We start from the raw sequence: 23,607 nt of genomic DNA, 5'->3' as shown, positions 1-23,607 counted from the left end.
TCCCCCAAGTTACCCCCTTCCCCCCCCCCCTTTAAAAAGAAAAAATACATAAATAGTTAGTTTAGGGATTCAGCTTTTTTACTTCATATGTCCTGAGTAATTGTGGATCGGATACAAAAAAATACAAAACAGCAAAAATACACCTGCATTGCAAAATAATATATTGTCACCACACATTGTACTAGGGACATAATTTAATCGTTGTAATAACTGAAACAACTGGGCAAATAAAATGTGTGGGTTTTATTAACAGTAGCATTTTTTGTTTTAATACTATAGGCAGGGCTCAGGAACATTTTTGGCTGAGAGCGCCATAAATGCCACATATTTTAAAATGTAGTTCTGTGAGAGCCATACAATATTTTTCAAACTGGGACCGTGCACATGCGCAGTAGAGGGCTCACGTCTCTGTTGCCATGGTGATGTGTATACAGTTGATCTGCTGTGCAGCAGAAGTGTCAGACACGTCTTCAGCTTCTCTTGGGTTTCAGCAACATCAACAATTTCCCCGAGAGCCAGACAGGAGAAATACCGACTAACAGCTTGTACAATTAGTTAGCTGACTTGGGGGTTGATTCACTTTGTAAGACGAGAACCCCACACTTTGACCCGATAGGCTGCCTGTCAAGTGACAGGCAGTCTATTGGGCAAATCAAAGTGCTGGGATCTCATCCTACAAAGTCACTGGACCTGACAGGATCCAGGGTGGGACAATTGGAGCAGATGTTCCTTTTCGGGGGAGTGCAAGTAAGTTAATAGTGCATACTACAGCAGTAGCCTGCCTACTTTGAACATTTTACTTGTGCTGCCACACTAAGCTGTGCTGCTTGAGCAGTATAGCTTAGTGAATCAACTCCTACTGAGTTGTCTGTGAGCCAGATGTAGCCATCAAAAGAGCGACATCTGGCTCCCGAGCCATAGGTTCCCTACCCCTGCTATAGGGGATGGAAATAGAGAAAGGGTGTATTTTTTCATTTTTTCCCTTGTTTTCCTTTAAAATGAATAGAATGTAAAGTAATTACTAAAACAAATATCACTCCAAAAAATCTAATTTGTAACAAAATCAAGGCATAGATCATTTTGCTGTGACAAGTAGTGATAAAGTTATTAACGAATGAAAGGGAAGAGCACTGACAGGTGAAAATTGCTCTGGTCTGAAAGGGTAAAAAACCCTCGGTGGTGAAGTATTAAAAATCACTTGCTCTTTACTGGGTGCTTGGCACTGAAAATTCCTCTGAGCTCTTATTTTCAGAACTCTTAGCTTCTGTATAATCTTTATATTTTAAATTATTCTAGAAAAAACTTCATCTACTCAGCGGTTCATCTACTGCTTACATCATGTTCCCCAGAAAATAAACTGATCAGTTGCAATGTAAACAAACTATAAAAATTCATAAGAAAATCAACCCAACAAGCCTTTCAAGTGTGTCAGGATGCTAAATTAAATAGTAAAAGTAGCAGTTTGCATGGGGGGAATACAGAGGGTGGGACGGTAAGGACTTATTCACATAAGGAAAACAAGTGCTGCAGTTTCCAATGGCAATGCTGGAGGGATTTCACTTGATTGTTTGATAGTAAGGATGGTCAATGAGATGCAAATAATTTCGAGTTGATGCAGTATTATGCAAATTTTGTATGCAAATGTATGCAGCTTAAAAATGAACCAATCAAATGTTGTGGAGGTAGAATCTGATTGGTCCATTTTCAAACTTCATACATTTGCATACACAATTTGCATAATCCTGCATCAGCTCAATATTATTTGAATCTCATTGACCATCCCTATTTGTTAGCACTGCAGCATTCATTTAGTGTTGCTGTTACCGAGTGAAAAAAATGTCGCTTGAGGGCGTATCCAATACTCAGTCTTTTACCCTTAGGCCCCATTCACACCTAAAATCGGTAAATGCTAGCGATTTGCATTAGCGTTTTCCACGGGTGATTTTTCCTCGAAAAATCACTGGACAAATTAGCGTTTTTGGAGTGATCATGATTAGCGGTTCTACATATGCTAATCCTCCAGAATCGCAGAGAAAAATGCGGCAGGCTACGCGTTTGCGTTTCAGTAGCAATTCGCAAAACGCTTTAAATCAGAACAGCCACATAGACTAACATTGCACAAGTGCTTTTCAAAACGCTAGCGATTTCCAGAGATGCTGAAATCGCCTGAAAAGCGCGCTAGTGTGAATGGGGCCATATAGTAGCAGCAGGTGGCAGCAACATGTCTACATGAACATGCCAGCCATACACAGGTTGATTACATCTAGATCTGCCGAACCGATTGATACCTATCCAATGGGAAATTGATAGGATAGTGACTGTTTCTTACACCACGCAGCAAAATCAGTTTTGATTTAGATTTCAGCAAAAAACAACTGTGCACGGTTCGAACCATAAACGTCACCTGCACAGCAGAGCGGACCCGATCGAGCTCGGCTAGTTCCTCCTGAGCCCGAGCGGAGAGCCGATACTGCACCTGAGCTTGAGTCAGAGCAGGTAAATATTTACATGCCTGTTGTTCGGGGGCTTCTAGCGCTGCCACCCTGGGGCAGAGGAGGACAGGGGAAGCCTTGTAAGGATACACAAGCCTCCCGAGGTAAGTATCTCCCAAAGGGTTTTTTTAATTACAGGCACAATTTGGGGGAAACAGCTTTTCTTTACGCCACCCACATTTGCAGCAATGCAGTACTTTCATTCACAAAATAAAGTATAATGACTGAATGCGTATTGTGTATGCACTGTGCATTCCATCATATAATAACAGGGACGCTGCTCTATAAAAAAGTCTTTAGAATGGAATGCGTTTTACAACATACACATAATGATGTGCTTCAAATGGACGGTGGCAAATTCAAAATGTTTGCTTTGTGTTCTGTCATCTCTCCGACTAGGTGAATGAACAGTCAAGAATGTGATGGAATGCTGATGTATGTTACGCATTCTCGTAGTGAAAACATCTTGCCAGGAAGAAATATGATTACTGAATATAAGTAAATAGAGATCAGTGCTATTGATAGATTATGAGGTCATACGTTCTGATTCCTTCAAATGCAAACTCAGAAACCTATAGGTTTTAAAATACCCCCCCCCCCCCCCCCGAAAAAAAATCAAAAGCTAGATGCTTACCTCAGTAGTTGGAAGGCTCTGGTTATTCCATAGGCTTCCTGAATCCTCGTATAGCCCACAGGTGTGGAGGGCAGGCCCGGATTTACCTCACTGGAGCCTATAGGCACAGATGTCCTGGCACCTTGCACTTCGCCCTCCATGAACCTACAAACACCTGCTGAACCGCACCGCAAGTGTTCTCGCTGTCCCAGCAGCCACTTCTTCCTTACTTCATTTGCCTGTCACAGGTAGCTACAGGTGTTACCCTCAATATTAAGTAGCTAGAGGTGCCTTCAAATATTATGAAGCCAGAGGTACCTTTAGTATTAAGCAGCTAGAGGTGCCCCTGACTGAAATGAAATCTTGTCAGTGGAATGCCGTGAGCTGAATGAGTAACCTCTCATTTACACTCTAATTAGGACTCTGCATAGGGAAGGAGGGAGGGAGGCGCTCGGGGAGGGGAGTGAGCTGCCTTTCTATCATCAGACCCCTTTAGGCACGTGTCTACAGTGCCTTATGGTAAATCCGGCCCTGGTGGAGGGTGATCAAAGAGCCCCAATGGTGCAGTACGTCACAACAATGGTCAAGTGCGAAAATGTAACTGGTTGTACTCACAAAGGAAGGTTGCAGACGGGAAACCAAACACTTTAGAGGCACTTTCTGCTTGGGCTCATTAATCTTCTTCGTTTATTCGGCCTGAGGAAGTGGGCACAGACCCATGAAACGCATTGCTAGTGCTGATAAAAATTTTCTGTTTAGTATACTAATTTGTCTTCATTAAAGTGTACCTGAATATTTAAAAAGATTTTATACATACCTGGGGCTTCCTCTAGCCTCATCCTCTCCGATCGGTCCTACACTGCAGTCCTCCGCAGGCTGCAGCTTCGGGAACCGGGTCCCATCACTCCCATCAGTCGCAGCCAGTCTAGTGTAAGAGAAGTGCGCTGTTTGCGTATCTCTCCATCAGCTTCTGGAGAGATACACAAAGAGCACACTTCTCCTGCTTAGCTGGCCGCGACTGACGTCAGTGACGGGACCCGGTTCCCGAAGCTGCGGGCAGTGGAGGACTGCGGTGTGGGACCGATTGGAGAGGATGGGGCTGGAGGAAGCCCCAGGTATGTATAAAATCTTTTAAAATATTCAGCTCAGAGTCCCTTTAAGGTAAAGCACCTCATCTTTTTCATTGTAGCTGTTTTTAACACAGTTTTACCATACCTTGTGTGCATCTTTTCCCCTTTGTCTTGTACAGTCCACTGTTTCTGTCCGTGATCCCTTTTCATCTTCTGGTCACAGTGGCCTAGCTATGGAGCTATGGGCCTCAGTGCGAGTTTTACATGCCCCCCCCCAAGCACTGTATATGTAACACTTGATACAATGCACTAAAACCTGCCACGGTCATCTGCAGTATTAGATGTGCAAAAAAGGGATGAAGAACAGTTTGTTAATGATTACTACTATTTAAAGCATCTATAGAAATGATTATTACCACCATAGGACCAATAAACAGCTAATACTTTGGTTGAGGAAGAGCCCCATGGGGCCTCTCTGGCCCAAGGGCCCCGATGCGGTTGCTACCTCTGCAACCCCTATTGCTACGCCACTGTCTGGTCACACTCCTGGCCGTAGATGATCACATCTGTACTGGGCATGCGCAAGTGTGGTCCGCACATACCCAGTAAAACGAAGCCACTCGTGCATGGCTTTTTTCCTCTGTGCAGGAGTGCTTCATTCTACTAGGCATGCACAGACTTTACTCATAATGCTCACCAGGGGCATTGCTAAGCACCAAAGATCAGTGGCACGTGCCCTGGGTCTATTGGGGTGCCCCGGATGTCCCCAAGCAGAGTCATGCAGCGGGCACAGTACTCATCTCTGGCCTGTTTGGTCTCCAGATTCTGCAGACGTCTCTTCTGGGCTTCTCCCCCTAATGTCTGAGAATGAATCAGACACTAGAGCTCCTAGCGTCTGATTCTCAGATGCTAGGGGGAGAATCGCCAGCTACAGAGGATCTCTCCAGACTTTGAGAGTGGATGGAGGAGATGAGTAGTTCCTCCCACTGTGCTACTCTGCTGGGAAGGGGGGTTTGGGGTAGACGAACAGTGAGGACACACACAACGATGCATGCTCCCTATGAAGGCTCCACAGCTTTCAGCATGTCACCACAGCACCCAGCATGCCCCATAGATGCACCACAGCCCCAGTATGCTCCATAGAGGCACCCAGCATTGCACCACAGCACCCAGCATGCCCCAGCATGCATTTTTTTTGTATTACTGAAGAGGGGGGCCTCATTCACGCTTTTAAGTTCATGTAAATTTGGCCCCACCCATGACCACACCCGCATTGTGGTGAGTGGCCACACCCATTTTCAGCTGGAATGCCCAAAAGTGTCCCAGATCTCTTAGGATCCTAGAAACGCCCCTGCTGCTCACCTTAGGGACATGAGTCCAGTAGGTATAGAGACACCCCTGCACTGGATTGGTGGGTTGTATAAATATCCAGGAAACCTCTGGACCATCCAGAGGCTTCCCATTACTGAGGTAAGTATCTTTTTTCATGTGTTCATTAAAGGACCACCATTATAAAAATTGTAGAATTTAAAATACATGCATACAAGATGTACATCTGTCCCAGAGTAAAATTCGCTATAAATTACGTTTTTTCACATGTTGCTGTCACAGTGGACAGTTAAAAATCTCACAGATCTGACAGGTTTTGGACTAGTCCAACTCCTCATGGGGATTCTCAGTCTTTACAAAAGCACTCCATGGGAAGGATCTATAAAACGATGTCAGCCTGCCTATTCATTTGCCCACCATTTTGGAAGTTGGACTAAGCAACTGCTGTTCAGTAAGTGCTTCTGAAAATAAAGAAAACCCTGAGAATACCTATGAGGATACTAGAGGAAAGAGGAGCGCTCCATAGTGTATTACCATAAAAGATGCTTTAATACGCAAGGAATAAAATTGTACTTACAAGATGTACAAGGAATATACGCATGTAAGCGGGCAGGTCATCCGCTATATCCCCTCCTGCGGACAGATCGTACGCTTCTGTGGCCAGCAGTGCGCGCTCCGATGTAACCGTTGCTCGTCTCGCTGGGGGGTGGGCGGAGCCTAGACCTGGCGTGCCTGTAGCGTCATTACGCGTTTCAGCGCTCTGCGCCTTCCTCAGATGACGTCACAGGCTCTGGCACGTCCTATTTGTACACAGTCATCGCTAAGGAAAGCTACGGGTGCTGTGTAGGGTCATTTTATGTATATAGCAGCGGAATGCACAAATACAAAGTTAAGGGAGAATGGGCGGGGATGCAGCCGATTATAAGCTAGCCTTTTGCGCTCAATCTCTCCGCAGATGTTTACATTTAACCATACATAAATCTTATTGACAGATAGTTACATAAATATGAGATTGATACCCATTAGAAATTTTTAGACAATAAACATCAATACAAATATAGATAGAAATATCCCTTAAAATTACTCATTTTAAATGAAATTTAAGCAATAAAATTACTAGTGATCATTCTTTGAAGCAACACTGCCTGCGCAGGTAAACTCCTCCGCAGCCTGTAAAATTCCAATTGGATTGACCACAGAAGTCAAACCATGGTCTTAACAACATGACATCTTTTTTACACACACTTTCAAATCTCTAGCACATAATTGTGAAAGCAATCTTAAAACTATGGGCTGATCTATTTAGAATTTTACTGCATGCTTATTCAACAAACTGTCCACTATTTACAGAGGAATTAACATTATATCTGATGGGCGCCCCATCTCCACAGCGGTTTCTAGGCGAACGCAGGAAACCATTAAAAATAGGTTAGTGTAGGATTATAGTGTATCTCAAATAAAGACTATAACATTATAGTTAGTATTATGATTCTAACGCATGCTCCTATTCTAAATAGATGAGTACTCACCGCCCCTTTCTATACAAATGGTATAGACGACTATAGCGAACTGGGGGATCACTAAAATGAAAAAGTGGAAGAAAATTGTAAAGTTTAAAACTGGCAAAACCATACTAAATCATAAAAAGGTAGACACTTCCAAACCCTCATTAAGACCATTTGGAAACAATGCATTCATCCTAAAGATCCAAAATATTTCTCTTTCACATAATTTTTTATACCTTTCACCAGCTTGTAAGCTTTTTGGAATACATTCCAAACCTAGAATCTGCAGGGAATCTACACTGCCATCATGATGATCATTAAAGTGATGGGGAACACTGTGCTTATCACTCCTATTCTGGATATTACATTTGTGCTCCCCCAATCTCTGCCTGAGTGGACGTGTGGTCCTACCCACATACACTTTGGGACAGCTACAGGACAGAAGATACACCACACGATCACTTCCACAGTTGATGAATTCTTTAATTTGAAATACTTGCTTGCTGCCATCCACCACTTCCTTTGTCCTATGGCTAATAAACGAGCAGCAACCGCATCTTTTTACGTGGCACTTATAGTTCCCTCTAACCGAAGGGAACATGCCCAGAGGCTTGTTTTTAACATCCCTAATATTACTTGGGGCAATACGGTTTTTAACAGATTTAGCCTTTCTGAAGATTATTCCTGGTTCTTTGGGTATGATGTTAGTCAGTAATGGGTCCTGTTGCAGGATGGGCCAGTTTTGCATAATGATTTTTCTTATTCTATTTGAGCCATCAGTATAAGGGGTTATAAAGGACAGCTCAGGCTTAGTGCTTTCCCTGTGTCTTGGGCTGTCATGAGATCCATGTTTAGATCTATACTCATTAAATACTGATTGTACATATTCCATATTATACCCCTTTTCGTAAAACTTTTTGGTTAGTAGCTCTCCTTGTATATCATAATCAGAGTTCGTAGTACAATTACGTCTTAACCTGCAAAACTGGCTTCTGGGGATGTTACTAATCCATTTACGGTTATGGCAACTGTTGGCATGCAAATAGGAGTTTCCAGCTGTAGGTTTAAAGTGGGTTTTTGTGCAAATGGGTCCCCCTTTTTCTGCAAACAATTCCAGATCTAAGAACACTAGGCTCTCAGTGGAAATGACATGGGTAAAATTTAAATCGTTGGTATTGCAATGAGTTACAAATTCCTCAAATAACTCTTTACTCCCATCCCAAATAATCAATACGTCATCTATATACCTTGTGTATAGTACCAAATTCTTTGCAAAGGGGTTGGCTGACCATATATATTGGCTCTCCCAGTATGCCATATAGAGATTGGCAAAACTGGGGGCAAATCCAGCCCCCATCGATGTCCCGCAGGTTTGTAAATACACCTGGTCCATAAAGCTGAAGTAGTTGTGAGAAAGAGCAAATTGTAAAAGATCAAGAACGAACTGGGCTTGTGGAAAGGAGAGGGAGCCATCTTGGATGAAAAAGTATTGGATGGCTTCCAAACCTTTTTCATGAGGTATACACGTATACAATGAAGACATGTCTAGTGAGGCCCATAAGTAACCTTCCTCCCACCTATAATGCTGTAAAATATCCAGGACGTGAAGTAAGTCCCGTGTATATGCTTCAGTCTTTAGTACCAGAGGCTGGAGAAAAAAATCCACGTATAAAGACACATTAGCCACCATCCCCTCCATTCCAGCCACAATAGGTCTTCCTGGTGGACAGATGGGATCCTTATGGATTTTCGGAATGTGGTAGAAATAAGGAATGGAGGGGTGGGTGGGAACAAGAAACCTTCTTTCCGATTCATTCACAACCCCCATAGCAAATGCTGAATCCACCAAATGACTCAGATCAATCAGATAACCACATGTGGGATCACGAAGCAAAGGCTGATAAGTAGTTCTATCAGAGAGTAATCTCAAACCTTCTTTGTAACTAACATGATCCATCAACACAATGCCCCCTCCCTTATCAGCTTGTCTAATTACAAAATTTTAATTTCCATAAGCTGTTTCAATGATTCTTTTTCATGAGAATTCAAGTTGTGATGTTTCTTAGTATTACTTTGTTTACATAGCTGTTTGAATTGTTCCAACACTATCTGGTAGAATGTGTTAATATATTGACCCTTAAGGCCCATACACACGTCGGATTTTAGCGAACGACCCGTCGTTTGAACGTTCCGTCGTTCGGACGTTTTCGTGTCAAATCCGACGTGTGTACAGACTATCGTTCAGGTGATAAGACTGGCTACCAGCGATCCGCCCGGCGGATCGTTGGTAACCAGTCTTATCACCCGAACGATAGTCTGTACACACGTCGGATTTGACGCGAAAACGTCCGAACGACGGAACGTTCAAACGACGGGTCGTTCGCTAAAATCCGACGTGTGTATGGGCCTATAGAGTAAGTGGGGTAAAATACTGATTGGGGACTGAAATTTGTATGCTGTATGTTACAGTCGGGAACCCACTGTAACCAATCATCTATTAGTGCAGATGACTCCTCAACTTCAATGTCTTTTGGTACAAATGGCTCCTCAGGTTCAGTGTCAGGACAAATATCTGTGCAATTGATGTTAGAATGATCATTACGGGTTGGTTGCATAGTACCGAGGGGCATGTGGATGTCCTTTTTGTTTTCTCTCAGAGCATAAAATCTTTTTAGTGTGAGAGATCTCGTGAACCTATGCAGATCTTTATACAACTGAAATTCATTTGGTCTCACGGTCGGGGCAAAATTTAGTCCCTTTTTTAAAAGTGAGGTCTCACTGGTACTTAAAGGATACTTAGATAAGTTATAAATTTGAATGGTGGAATGATTGGCATTTGTTAATCTGTGTTTTTCTTTTCTTTTTTGGACCTCTCTCCCTCCTCTGTTCCCCCTTCTACGTCTTCTAATCCTCTCTTCCTTTGGACTTGTGGAGTGGGGAGGGACGTAGCCCCTAAAAAATGGTCCTGTCCAGGGTCCCTCTGTCCCCCCTCTGGGCAAATATTTGTGACCGAGAAGTCGACCTCAATCTGGTCATCTAATTCTTGGTCATTTTGTGTGAGTAACTGAGCCCATTCTGCCACCGCTTTAGCTCTAATGTCATTGGGTGTGTTTCCTATGGATACTCTGGTGCTTGTGTGGAGTGAAGCTCTTTTGGAGATGGCACCTTCTATATGGCCCCTATTAGTGTCTCTAAATCGATGTTGAAACTTCTCTCGATCTGCTCCATATAAGATTTGTTCGGCCTCGGCCTGGGATTCACAAGCCCTGGTTGGTGAATGGAGTTGACTTTAGGGCCACTCCTATGATTTGATTGTGGACTAATGTATTGGGTCCGACCTCGAGTTTTGACCTGGGGGCTAGCAGGAATCCTTTGATGAAAATTAGTGTCATGTGATTCCATAGTGTGCTGCCCTTTGAAATATCGTTTTTTTATCAAAGTGAGCTACATGCTCATACTTGTAATCACATTTCCGTGAATTTTTTGGAAATGAAGTTCTAGTACGTGGGTAAAAAGAGGATGCATGGGTAATTGGATCACTTGACTTGGTTTTTTGTGGGGCAATGGAGACTGGTTTATTAGAACGGCTAACGTTCAACTCACCCCTATCTGATATGGGAAGTGTGTGTTTGGAATTGTTATTTCCATGATTTGTGTGGATCTCAACTCATTCCCTCCATCCCAATTGAATACCTGACCCAATGAATAGTCAGACTTGTCTCTCTCAAATTTTTTGAGTTTCCTTGAGACGAGATCTGATTCAATTTTACTGATAGAAGTATCTATTTTCTCTGACCATTCAGAATATTCTTGTAGTGTGTTATATTTTATCAAATCTTGTTCAATCTCTGGAATGACTTTACGCACTCTAGTGAGATTACGTTCACGTTGTACAACAACAATCTTCATCCACTTTTCAGTGCATTCGATTAATGCTTCTTTCCAGATAAGATCTAAATCGGGGTCTAAAAAGTCACAATCTTTTTTGTTTCTCATGCCCCTAGGTGCAATCTGTGCTGTTATATATTCCGAGAGAAAAGAGGAGTCAATCCACTGGGTACTCATATTTTTTGGCATCCTCTAACTCTCGGAACAAGGATACCATATTAGATAGTTTGGATGCATAATCAGTTTTTTTTCAACCAGTGATGATGTATGGGTGGATACATCACTGGGTGTTGTATATACTTTTTTCATGATTAAGGACATGTTCTTATGAATGTCATTTTTGAGTTTTTCTTATTTAGATATATCTAAGTTTTTACCCGTCATTTTAGAACAGGTGAAGTTGAAGGTGAAGGAGTCCGCACTGTCGCTCCGATGTCGCTGCAAAATTTCTGACCCAAAGTTCAGATGTGGAGATTCTTATAGATGCTTGTGTACTTTTGCGCTGTCAGTCAGAGTTACAGGAAACAGGCTCCTCTATAGTGCAGATGGTAGATACACGGCTCAGCTCCTTAGGTTTGGGTGATGCAGAATACTAGAGGAAAGAGGAGCGCTCCATAGTGTATTACCATAAAAGATGCTTTAATACGCAAGGAATAAAATTGTACTTACAAGATGTACAAGGAATATACACATGTAAGCGGGCAGGTCATCCGCTATATCCCCTCCTGCGGACAGATCGTACGCTTCTGTGGCCAGCAGTGCGCGCTCCGATGTAACCGTTGCTCGTCTCGCTGGGGGGTGGGCGGAGCCTAGACCTGGCGTGCCTGTAGCATCATTACGCATTTCAGCGCTCTGCGCCTTCCTCAAATGACGTCACAGGCTCTGGCACGTCCTATTTGTACACAGCCGTCGCTAAGGAAAGCTACGGGTGCTGTGTAGGGTCATTTTATGTATATAGCAGCGGAATGCACAAATACAAAGTTAAGGGAGAATGGGCGGGGATGCAGCCGATTATAAGCTAGCCTTTTGCGCTCAATCAATACCTATGAGGAGATGGACTAGTCCAAAACTTGTCAGATATGTCAGGTGTTTACTGCTTACTATAAGCGACTGCATTCTAATCTTAGAGAAATGTACTGTACTTCTTGTGCATATGTATTTAAATTTTAAAATGTTTCCTTTGTTTTTTTAACACCCCCCCCCCCCCCCCCAGCGGTATTCCTGAGCTGAGCTTGGGCTAGGTAGCAGGAGCTGGAAGCAGTAAGCCCAAGCTCAGTTTGAGCTAGCTAAATCCACCGCTCCTGCCTGTTGCCTGGGTCCCGCACGCAATCAGCGCTGCCCAGCGGACCCAGGCTTCTCTCACCAGCCACTGGGATCCCCTTCACCTCCAATCTTCTACCGGGATCCCAATGGCCAATCAGCAGTGACGCGTCGTACACGTACATTGTGACATCATCGGGGGTGGTTGGTAGCACAAAATTTCAAAGTAGACCTGAACTTTTGCACAGGGCAGAAGCAGAACATAGAAAAATGCGCCCTGTATGTATATAGAGAGTTTAGCCTGTCTGACCCCCTCATCTGGACCCTTTGATCTGCTGTACAGGGCAATAGGAAAACAGAGAAATGCGCCCTGTATGTACCGTATATAGAGAGTTTAGCGTATCTGATCCCCTCATCTGGACCCCTCGATCTGCTGCAATGCACAGAAGGTAAACAGAGAGAAATGCAGCCTGTATATATGTAGAGAGTTTAGTATGCCTGATACCTCATCAGGACCATGTCTCTAACACAGCACAGAATGTAAACATGGAAAAATGCAGCCAGTATTTACATGTAGAGTTTAGCCTATCTAATTCCTCATTTGTCTCTAATCACAAGTTGTAATTTGATCTCCCCTGTGTCACCTGACTGCCATGGCAGAGATGGCAGAAAAGCTCATTTGAAAGCACAGGATGTTAACAATATAGCCATTTGGTTCCCAACTGCTTCTGAGCTAAGTGCCTTACTGTTACTGATTTTTGCTTGGATTATGACTACTCTCTGCCTGCCGCCTGCACCGACCTCTGCCTGGATTTTGACTACTCTCTGCCTGCCGCCTGTACGGACCTTTGCCTGGATTTTGACTACTCTCTGCCTGCCGCCTGTACCGACCTCTGCCTGGATTTTGACTATATTCTGCTGGCCGCCTGCACCGACCTCTGCTTGGGTTTTGACTACTCTCTGCCTGCCGCCTAATACTGAAAGCAAAGGAAATAAAGTCCGAAAGGAATCACGATTCTGCTGGCCCGAGTGTGCTGTCGCCCTCTGTGCCATTCCCTGTTTCACAATATCCCACACACCGGAGATGTATTAGGTTTATCTGTACATACTGTATAGTCTAGTGCCTTATTTGTACAGTTTCACTATTTTTAAGAAGCTTATTTAAAAATTTAACCACTTCACCACTGAGGGGTTTTACCCCCTGACCACCAGAGCAATTTTCACCTTTCAGCGCGCCTTCCATTCATTCGTCTATAACTTTATTATTACTTATCCCAATGAAATGAACTATATCTTGTTTTTTTTGCCACCAATTAGGCTTTCTTTAGGTGGGACATTATGCCAAGAATTATTTTATTCTAAATGTGTTTTAATGGGGAAATAGGAAAAAATGTGGGAAAAAATTATTATTTTTCAGTTTTCGGCCATTATAGTTTTTAAATAAAGCATGCTACTGTAATTAAAACCCATGAAATGTATTAACCCATTTGTCCCGGTTATAAAACCATTTAAATTATGTCCCTATCACAATGTTTGGCGACAATATTTTATTTGGAAATAAAGGTGCATTTTTTTCAGTTTTGCGTCCATCCCTAATTACAAGCCCGCAGTTTATAAAGTAACAGTGTTATACCCTCTTGACATAAATATTTAAAAAGTTCAGTCCCTAAGGTAACTATTTATGTTTTTTTTTTATTGTATTTTTTTTTTTTTAATTACAAAAAAAAAATAAAAATTGGGGAGTGTGGGAGGTAATGAGTTAATTTATTGTGTAAATGTAATGTTTGTATATGTAAAATGCTTTTAGGGTGTAGTTTACTATTTGGCCACAAGATGGCCACAGAGTGTTTGTTTACATGCGACCTGTAAGCGTCCGGAAGGACGCTTACAGGAAGCAGTAGGAGGCTGGGAGACGCACAATGATCTCGCTGTTTCTGAAAGAAGCAGCAGATCATTGCGGGGGCTAGATCAACGAACGGGAATGGATTTTCCCGTTCATTGATCTCCGGGCGAGCGGGCGGCGGCGTGCACGAGCGGCGGGTGCGCGCGCACGAGCGGCGGGAGCGCGGACAGCGGCGGTAGCGCGGAAGGTACGGATTTCTCCGTCCCTGGTTTTTTAGGAGGGAAAAAAGGGGCGGAGAAATTCGTACCGCTGGGGGTAAAGTGGTTAATTATTCCAACAATGTTGTGTTCCAGGCTTTTATTTATATGCAGGATGTCTACCAAGCCTTTATTCTGATATATTTTGGTGATTTAAGACTGGTATATTTTGGTGAGAGAAAAAAAAAAAGAAAGAAAAAAAAACATAAATCCAGACAGAAATGCACTGCCAGGGAGGTTAAAGCTCTCTTGGTCATTAGTTTTAAACCTACTTCTGCAGTCTCTCTGCAGAGATAAAGCACTGGTTCATTAACCATTGGAATGTAAAAAATAAGAACGTTTTTAATTAGGACTGTTACAATATGTACACATATTGATCTCTTCATGTTTTATGTCTCTTTGAGGTCCCTTTAAATGAGAATAAAATGCAGGTATTCCTTCTATATGTGCAAGAAGCAATACTCATCATACATCACTCCTGCATAGTGTGTGGAGTTCTTTAAATTAATCATTTATGCCCTTCTATGTAAGGTGTACATTCTGAATCACTAGTTTATTGCGCATGTATAGCTATTCATTATACATAATCATATATACAATACTCCAATACAATGATGATTTGCATGTCTCTGCCTGGCATGATCATATACATATATATATATATATAAATATACATATATATATAAATATACATATATATATATATATATATATATATATATATAGTATATCCAAGTAATTAGCATATGCACCACACTCTATGCTGGATTGAGTTCTGGACTTTTGCATTAAGGCTAAAGCTATGTACCCACGTCACGATTTTCCTGACAATTTTCCAGACGACCGGAGATTTTTGAGCGGTCGTTTCCACTATGTCGCGGCGTGGCCACAGGCACACAACCACCCAAAATGGTGCTGCAATAATGAACAACATGGCGGATCGGATCGCTAAGATCCCCGATGACTCCCGCACAAAGTACCGTGATCGCTTGAAGTCTCGTTCGCTCCTGACGTGTAACGCTGCGTAACGTTGTGCATACACGCCGGCAGGAAGAAGACCGTCGTCAAGGGGACCTCGCAGGACCCGTCTCGGGTGGTGAGTACACGGCTTTAGAATTGGGCTCTAGGGTAGACTTGGCTTTACTGGGGACATTGTCTTGCTGGACAGAAATTCTCCTCCAAGGCTCCAGTTTCTTGCAGGCTGGATAAGGTATGCCTCCCAGTTTTTACTGTAAATTTCTGCATTCATGCTACCCTCTCACATTTTAGATTTTCCATGGCTTTTTACCTTACTTCATGGTGGGAGGCAGCAGCGTAGCTAGAGATTATGGGGCCCCATAGAAAAACTTTCATGGGGCCCTCAGATGTAGGCACTCTTGAGCAATGCCCCCTGCTGATATGAGTTGACTGGGAAATTGACATTCTCATAAATTCTACACTGCACATAGTCCATGGGCACTGAGACAAAATCAGTGGGTGGAGGAAAATTAGAAAGTAATTAGTAAATACATCAAGTACCACCTGCCCCCCATCCCCCCCCCCCCCGCTCCAGGGCTCCATAGCAGCTACTATGGCTGCTATGGCTATTGCTACGCCCCTGGTGGGAGGGTCTGTTTATGATGATACAGACATGGCATTTAGCCAAAGCTCATTTATGGATTAATCAGACCACAGAGACCATATATACAGTAGTTGATTTCAAAGATACACCAGGCAGTTTAATGTTAGTTGCCCACCAGAAGGGGATTAAGGTTAGTTGCTCACCAGAGAGATTTTAAGGTTATGCACTAAGGGGGCGAGGTTTAGGTTAGGCAACAAGGGGAGTTAAGGTCAGGCAGCAAGGGGAGGTTAATGTTGGGCACAACTGGGGGGGGGGGGGGTTTCTGTGTGAGAGTAGGTAGAGGTTAGGTCATAGTAAAATATTATATTATATTAATATTACCGATATTTTAATATATGAATGAAGTAGTAGAATAAAGGTGAATTTACCGATTATTCTACTTCCAGCTATTTCATGTGCCTTCTCAACAAGCACCTTTATCAAATGGACATTTTAGAATTGCCATATGTTCTTCTCAGTGTTCCGTATTAGCCTTCTCCATGGTGCATAGTCATTCACTTTTTGTGGATTGCCTATATTTGGCTGATTTACAGCTGTGCCGTAATCTTTTCACTCCTTGGATGCACACTGTAATTTTTCACACATATTGGTCTAAAATCTGTTTTTTCACCCAGCAATATTTTGCTTAATTTGGCAGTGCTCTATATTTGATTTTCATGTGTCACTCGATGATGAGTTACATCACTTGCTGAGAAGCTGTTTTTGGCCATTTCACTGAAATATATATGTCTGATTCTTAGACATACTCTCATTTGCATCATATAAACAATACTTAATTCATTTAGGGCAGATACAAATGTGTGTCCTTATAATGGCAAGCTTATAAAGATATTCAGCAAATGAAAGCTAGAAAATTGCAGAAATATATCGTTTTTTAAAACCTGGAATTTCTTTTTTTTTGGAATCATGTTCCAGACCCACTTTAAGGATTGGTTTATCCAAAGGAATATTTTTTTTAATCCCAGCTCTGATGTGTGCTTTACAATCACTTGTCCATGGAATTGCTGGGAGTGTTCTTTTGCCATTATGGTGTAGATTAATGTATGTCATAACTCTAACTCACCAGAAGTTTGATTTTCCACATGTACATCTTACATTGTACAGCGCCATGGAATATGTTGGCGCTTTATAAATAAATAATAATAATAATGTGTATTTATACTAAAATCAATTCAAACCCCTTGACTACTCACAAGTAGTCCTTATTTTACCAGTTAAGGGATATTAGAAAATATTTACTGCAGCAATTACTTTTGACGAAGGACCTTGTCACATAGGTCAGTGTTCCCCAACCCTGTCCTCAACAGTGACTGTTTTGTGGAAATCCACAAGGGTAGTTAATTAGCTCTGCTGAGACACTAATTACTTCACCTGTGAATGTTTACGGTTTATTGCAAAACATGTACTGTTGGTGGGCCTTGACCTTGAGGTTAGGGTTGGGGATCTCCGACATAGGTGAATCGGCCTCAGCAGCTAGTTGCAGCACCTAGATGCTAATCATGGAAATTAGTTGCTACAGCTAGTGATTAATCTCTGCTATTCAAAGCAGTTAATTTTGGGCACCAGGTTTTTAGCTGTCCTAGTATTTAATCAAATAAACGTATAGTAAGCCGGGCTCCTGATATCAGTGTTGGAGGTATTTTAACAGATGCTAGGGCATAACCATAACATGTCTGAGCATATCTAAGCTCCAGAGAGGATTAAGGTTAGGAATAGTTTTAGGAGGGTTAGTGTTAGAAGATAGGGTAGGATATAATTAATAGACAGGAAAAAGAGGTTAAAGTTAAGGGTTTAGGTAGGCGTTTTCTTTAGGAGGAGGGATTTGGGTCAATGTCAGGGAAACATTAACAACAAAGGGGGGGATGATTTGATATTAGGTAGCAAAGGTTTTCTGTTTAGGGATAGGAGATCGGTCAGAATCCAGCACCAAAACATGATCAAACAGCCATCACAATGCACAAAGTAGAATATAGGTAACATAACATTACTGATATTCCACCTATCGGCATCACATGGCACCCAAATGAATATGCACTTTTATTCAATGTACATAGTTGCTTGCTGTCACTAGCAGCTAGTCACTGCAACATTCCTTTAGAGATATTACGCTATATAAAGATAGTCACTGCTGCTGATCACAAATTCATAGTGATCAGTAGGAAAAAGGGCACCACAGGAGGACCAGCTAGTGATGCCTGTAGCTAGGAAACTCAAGAAAACTCTGTATTTCACAATCAACAACTCTCCCCAACCACTCAATTAAAATACATTTAAGTCTAGTTGAGCCAATTTAGTTCCTGTGACTGAACCGCCCATGTGACATTTGTGGCCTTTAAATAGGCCCTAATAAAATGCTGGACTCCTCGGAGCTCTGAAGCACACAATGGTGAGGCTAAGATGGGAGACCAAACTATTCTGTAGCACAAGGTGGGAACACCTCAACTGTCTTTCACTGGCAAGTAGTATAGCAAGAATTCTGTACTCACAGTGGTGGTGAGTAACTTATCACCAGTCACCTTATGAGGCAATATACAACTTGCATGGGAAGACCACACAGAGAGGGACAGTTTACCAAAGTACCACCACCAAGAAGATTCCAGACTCATTTGCAGCAGGCCAGGAAAAAAACAGAAGGTTTTTCGTACATATTTGGATCTCTTGCCCGTTAATGAATACACTCCCAAACCAGGGCCGTGTTTAGTACAAACATAATAGAAATATTACTTTGAAGACCACAAAGGAATCTATGGCATTTGGCCAACCAAAATCATTTGTCATTGGTGTAGACAAAAAGAGGTTTTTTTAACTATGAAGTCACATCCCTTAGTATGCATACACATACAATTTTGATTGGCCAATGGTTGACCAATCTTACTACTTCTATGTAGTATGAGGGGCAACAGATTTTGAATGTTATGAACAGATAGTGTAGGTAAGCTCTCATAGTACGTAGAAGAGTAATCAGAATTTGATTATGATTGGCCAACCACTGACCAATTTCACTACCTCCATGTAGTATGAAGGTCAACAGATATTGAATACTATGTGCAGATTGTATAAGTAAACCCCCATACTACATGGAAGGGGTAAAATTGGTTAGTGATTGACTAATCTTGATTGAAAGAGTGTACCAGTCTTTAGAGTCATAATTACATAAAAGCACTAGACTATAGCAGAATGGCGCCCCGTTACATAGCTAAGGGGTGAGCTCTAAGAGCTAAACAAACATCCGAATGACTTCCTATCCCTAATAACACATTTTTTTGGGCCACAGCCTCCTGGTAAATCAGTTCCTTTGGCCAGAGTGAAATGTACTTAACCAGCATAGTGCACTTTTTTTTTGCTTTTAATTTAGAATAAGTATTTTTTTTCACAGTAATAAATAAATATATTTTTTAGAGAAGGTTTATTACTAAATATAATCAATATGTTAAAATGCTATATGTTACATTTAAAGGTACGTATTTGTAACTTAACTACTTTCGGACCGAGCGAGTGCGAATCTACGTCGGGCAGGGGGCGCTGCGGTCCTGACAGGACGTAAACTCTACGTCCCATTGACCGCGCGCCCCTGCCCGTCTCCGCCGCTTGGTCCGCTCTGCCCCCGCCGCTCGTTGCTGCCCTGCCGCCTCTATGATGGCAGAGCACTGTGAGCCGGACAGGAGCCGTTTTCATTGGCTCCTGGCCCTGTCATTCATGTAAGCCGCTCTCATTGGCTTACATGGAGTGACAGGGTCAGGAGCCAATGAAAGCGGCTCCTAACCGGCGCACAGCGCTCTGCCGTCATACCGACGGCAGAGAGAGCAGCCTGCGGCGGGGACAGAGCGGCGTGTTCGTCGGGAGCGGCGGATCATTGCGGCGATTCGTCGGGAAGCGGCGATTTATGGGACCAGCACCCTCTGGTCCTTAAGGGGGCAGAGGGTGCTGGTCCAGAAAGGGTTAATTTTCACTTGATATAGCGCAAGATTTACATAATTAATCCTTAAAACATAGTTGTTAAATATTTTTTAATACATATTGTGCCCAATCCAAGTCACTTTTTCTCCTAAGTCTTCTTGTAGTTGATATTTTCATATCTTATCAATAAAATTCACCTTTAAGCCAACAGAAAGCAAGAAAATACTCAGAATAATGTTGACAGTACTTTTTTACCTACTTTTTGTACTTTTTCAATTGCAGAGTGCTGAAATGTTATCGTAAACAGTAGATGAAAAATTATCTCCTAGGAGAAAACTTAGGAGAAAACGTAAATTGGATCAGACCCATTATGTCACATAGATCTTACCAGCTGTGTAACATATATAGCACAGGTGATATATATATATATATATATATATAGATGAGATGAAAAGTTGCAGCAACGTTTCGTCATATCCTTATCTATACCTGTGGGAATTGGGCCACCTCAGTTGCATGCATACAAGAGTTACCTGGATCGTGATAGCTGCTGACCCCTCTGGACTATATATATGTATATATGTATATATATATATGTGTATATATATATATATATATATATATATATATATATATATATATATATATATATATATATATATATATATATATATACACACTGTATATAGTGATTTTAAATATCTTTTGTGAGACAATGTACTGAAAATACAGCAAGAAAATATTTCAAATGCATTTAGGGTAAAATATGTACATCCTCTGCTCTAATATGTTGCCTTATTTTAAAGAAATAAGGCTGTAGCACTCTTAGGAATGTTCTTATCATCTGACTGTACAAAGCACAAGGACAGTTTGGCAGTCAGAGAATAAGACTTGGCTGACTCCCTGCATATTTCTTCATCTCAAGAAAGTATCCCATGTACTCTTCTTATTGGCAACACCTATAAAGTGGCGCTTGATAAGACTGTGTCACCAGCCATCCCTCACTGCAAGGCAGTCTCCAAACAAGGCTTCCTGGGTGGTCGTACTGGGGGAAGACAAATACATGCCAACTGCTAGGTTAGGAACAAAAGGAAAATGTAACCCTGAGTTCTAGGCCTGTTGGAAGCATTTGTTCCAGTCAAGATTTTGCATTTGTTCAATCCTGGAATAATAAGTGATTGACACCTCCTTAGACCGTTCTTTAGCTTTAGGGGATAATCAGACTAGGGTCTTTGTTGTTAGGGCTTTTCAATGGTTTCAATGGGAATTAAACTACTATCGACTCTAGCCTGAATCTCCTGCAGCACAGTCCATACAAATTTATTAGTTATGTCTTTTTAAATGAGATTAAATTGAAATGACTTTTATCCCTTCCTCCCCTAGTTTTCCGAAGCGCCTTCGCCTTGGTGGAGCTTATTCATGGAGAATTCCGAGTGTTCTTTTTATTCCAGCTTGAATTATATGTCTTCTGCCTACGAGAGGTAAAGGATCATCAGCTCCGCAGCCATACCCCCGAAGTCAGGAGTGGGAACAGCTTCCTAAGAAAGACACCTGGATTCCAAAGCCACAACGCATTGAAGAAAACAAGCACTTACAAATCCTGAGCAATTACTGCAATGAAAAGAGCAACTGAGGAAGTAGTCTGAAGCCCTCTATGCCAAGTTGAACAATGTACAGTCTATGGAAAAATCTAGGAAACATTAGTGCTTTTCAGGTTAGGCTCCTTTACTGTATTATGGCCAATTTCTTCTCGGTTGTTCTGCTGTGCACACCCCTGCCACCAGTCTTGGCTCCTGCAAGCAAGGAAAGTGGCCTAGATTCTCAGCCACTGGTAAAAGTAGTCTTAAAGGTATATATAAAAGGACTTTAAACATACATTTAGCCACATTATTTAAAGTGGAACTTTAGCAAAAAGAGGAAACACAATAATTAAATACGTTGCAAAGTGAGAAGTTAAAAAATAGAAGAGAAATCAAGAAATGATTGATGTTCGCCATGTAATTTGTTCACATTGTTTGATCGACAATCAGTCTGCACGTAATCATTTTTACTACTGGCAGACATGAAAAAAACAGACAGCACCAACTGCTATTATCTGTAACCACACCCACTAACAATGCGATAGGCTAAATGCACAGAGGGAGATATTGGTTGCTTGGCAGTTGGAAACAGATGTTATTTCCCAAAATGCAACGAGATTTCCATAAATTGTGGTCAGGACCTAGGCCCTGACATCACACGGGGGGGGGGGGGGTCACCACAATATCAGCCATATAGACCCCCCTAATGATCAATTTGAGAAAAGATAAAGATTTCTGATGGGACAGGGACTAAAAATGCATGCACTCATCTTAATTTTTATTTCTCCATAAAAAATGCTGTATTTGGTTTATTAGTTGAAAATGATAGGCATCAAGAGGGACAGCTGGAGCATATTTTTGTCTTAAGGTGCCCATTATTAGTACAATGTCCTGAACGATCGACCATACAATCAAACAGATCAGGTATCGTTATTGGTGCGGATCCGCACTGAATGATTGTTTCATCAATATGAATTGTACATCAATTCTATTAGTCTGATCAGATTGCTTATCATTTACTCCTGTGTTGGTGGGCATGTATGATCGTTTCCAATTGATCACTATGATCGGATCAGGGAATTAGACCATTAATGGGCACCTTTACGCTCCTTTCTCTACAAAGTTTACTTAGAGTTTACTTAGAATTGCGCAAAACTAGAACTAGAATTTGGAATGGTCAATGAGATGCAAATAATACCAAGTTGATGTAGGATTATGTAAATTCTGTATGTCATTTTACATGTAAACGTATGCGGCGTGAAAATGGAGCAATCAAAACCCACAAAGGTTTAACCACTTTTTAAGCCTAACTGGACGAATATTCTCGTCCAGTTAGGCTGCATGCACTCCCATGGGCCGCGTGCCCCCGCGCGCTCCCGCCGCCGGCCGTTAGCCCAGCGATCAAGGAAAGGGAATATAGATCCCTTTCATTGATCGAAGCCCCCTGCAGAAAAGCTGAAAGCGTCTCATCACACACTGCGGTTTTTCTGAGTTTCAAAAAGTTCCCCGTCTTCATTCTTCTTCCTGGAAGCGTACGATCACACTTCCAGGACTTTTTCACTGTGGCCATCTTGTCGCCATTAGTAAAACTACACACACATCCATTTTTTAATAAATAAATCCATTTTTAGATGGGGCACTTCTGATGCAGCGTACCGCAATGTGTAAAGTATGAACTACTCCATAGACTTACATTAGGCTGCGGTGGGGTGCGGTAAATTTACCGCACTGCCCCAGTGTGAAAAGGCCCACAGGCTTCCCTGTACCACTTCAATGGTAGCATGACTAAACCATTCAAAATATTCAGTAAATATATAAAAATCTACAGCAGCCTTGCGCTGCCTGTTCAAACAGATTCTGTAAATGCAGTTGAACAAGCCCCACTCCCATGCAACAAGGAAATGGAAATATTAGACATTGAAAAAATCAATAAAAATGTGGCTGAAATAAAGTTGAATGTGCTTTCCTGAAAAAGAATGTTAATGTAAATAGCTTATGTCAATGGTTCCTGTGATTGTAACAACTCCAGGTTCATCTAAAAGACAAAAAGAGACCAAGAACCCAATGGTGTAGAATCGTGTTATATTCAGAAAAGCAAACTGCTTAGGATGTATATACTCACAAAGGCGGTTTGCAAATCCTTGCAACCACCATCAGAGCAGGTGGTAAATTAACCATCCCGCTCGGTTTTCCCGGTTTGTGACAGGAACTGGGTGGTCACACTCTGGAAGGACAACTAAAAAACTATCTCC

General features: G+C 41.9%; 1 long non-coding RNA gene across 2 annotated transcripts in view; it reads right to left on the bottom strand.

Annotated features, from left to right (window-relative positions):
• Positions 1-21,024: 21,024 nt before the first annotated feature.
• The window catches only part of LOC137531895 (uncharacterized), a 58,986-nt gene continuing 56,403 nt past the window's right edge, over positions 21,025-23,607 (bottom strand). For both annotated transcript variants that reach the window (XR_011023799.1, XR_011023800.1), the window contains exon 3: positions 21,025-21,617. This is a non-coding gene — a long non-coding RNA (uncharacterized lncRNA). The remainder of the gene's footprint in view (positions 21,618-23,607) is intronic.

The sequence above is a fragment of the Hyperolius riggenbachi genome, chromosome 9 (genome assembly GCF_040937935.1).
Source record: "Hyperolius riggenbachi isolate aHypRig1 chromosome 9, aHypRig1.pri, whole genome shotgun sequence".
NCBI lineage: Eukaryota > Metazoa > Chordata > Amphibia > Anura > Hyperoliidae > Hyperolius > Hyperolius riggenbachi.
Note: the sequence above shows the minus strand (reverse complement) of the source record. Positions and strands in the feature narration are given on the sequence as shown.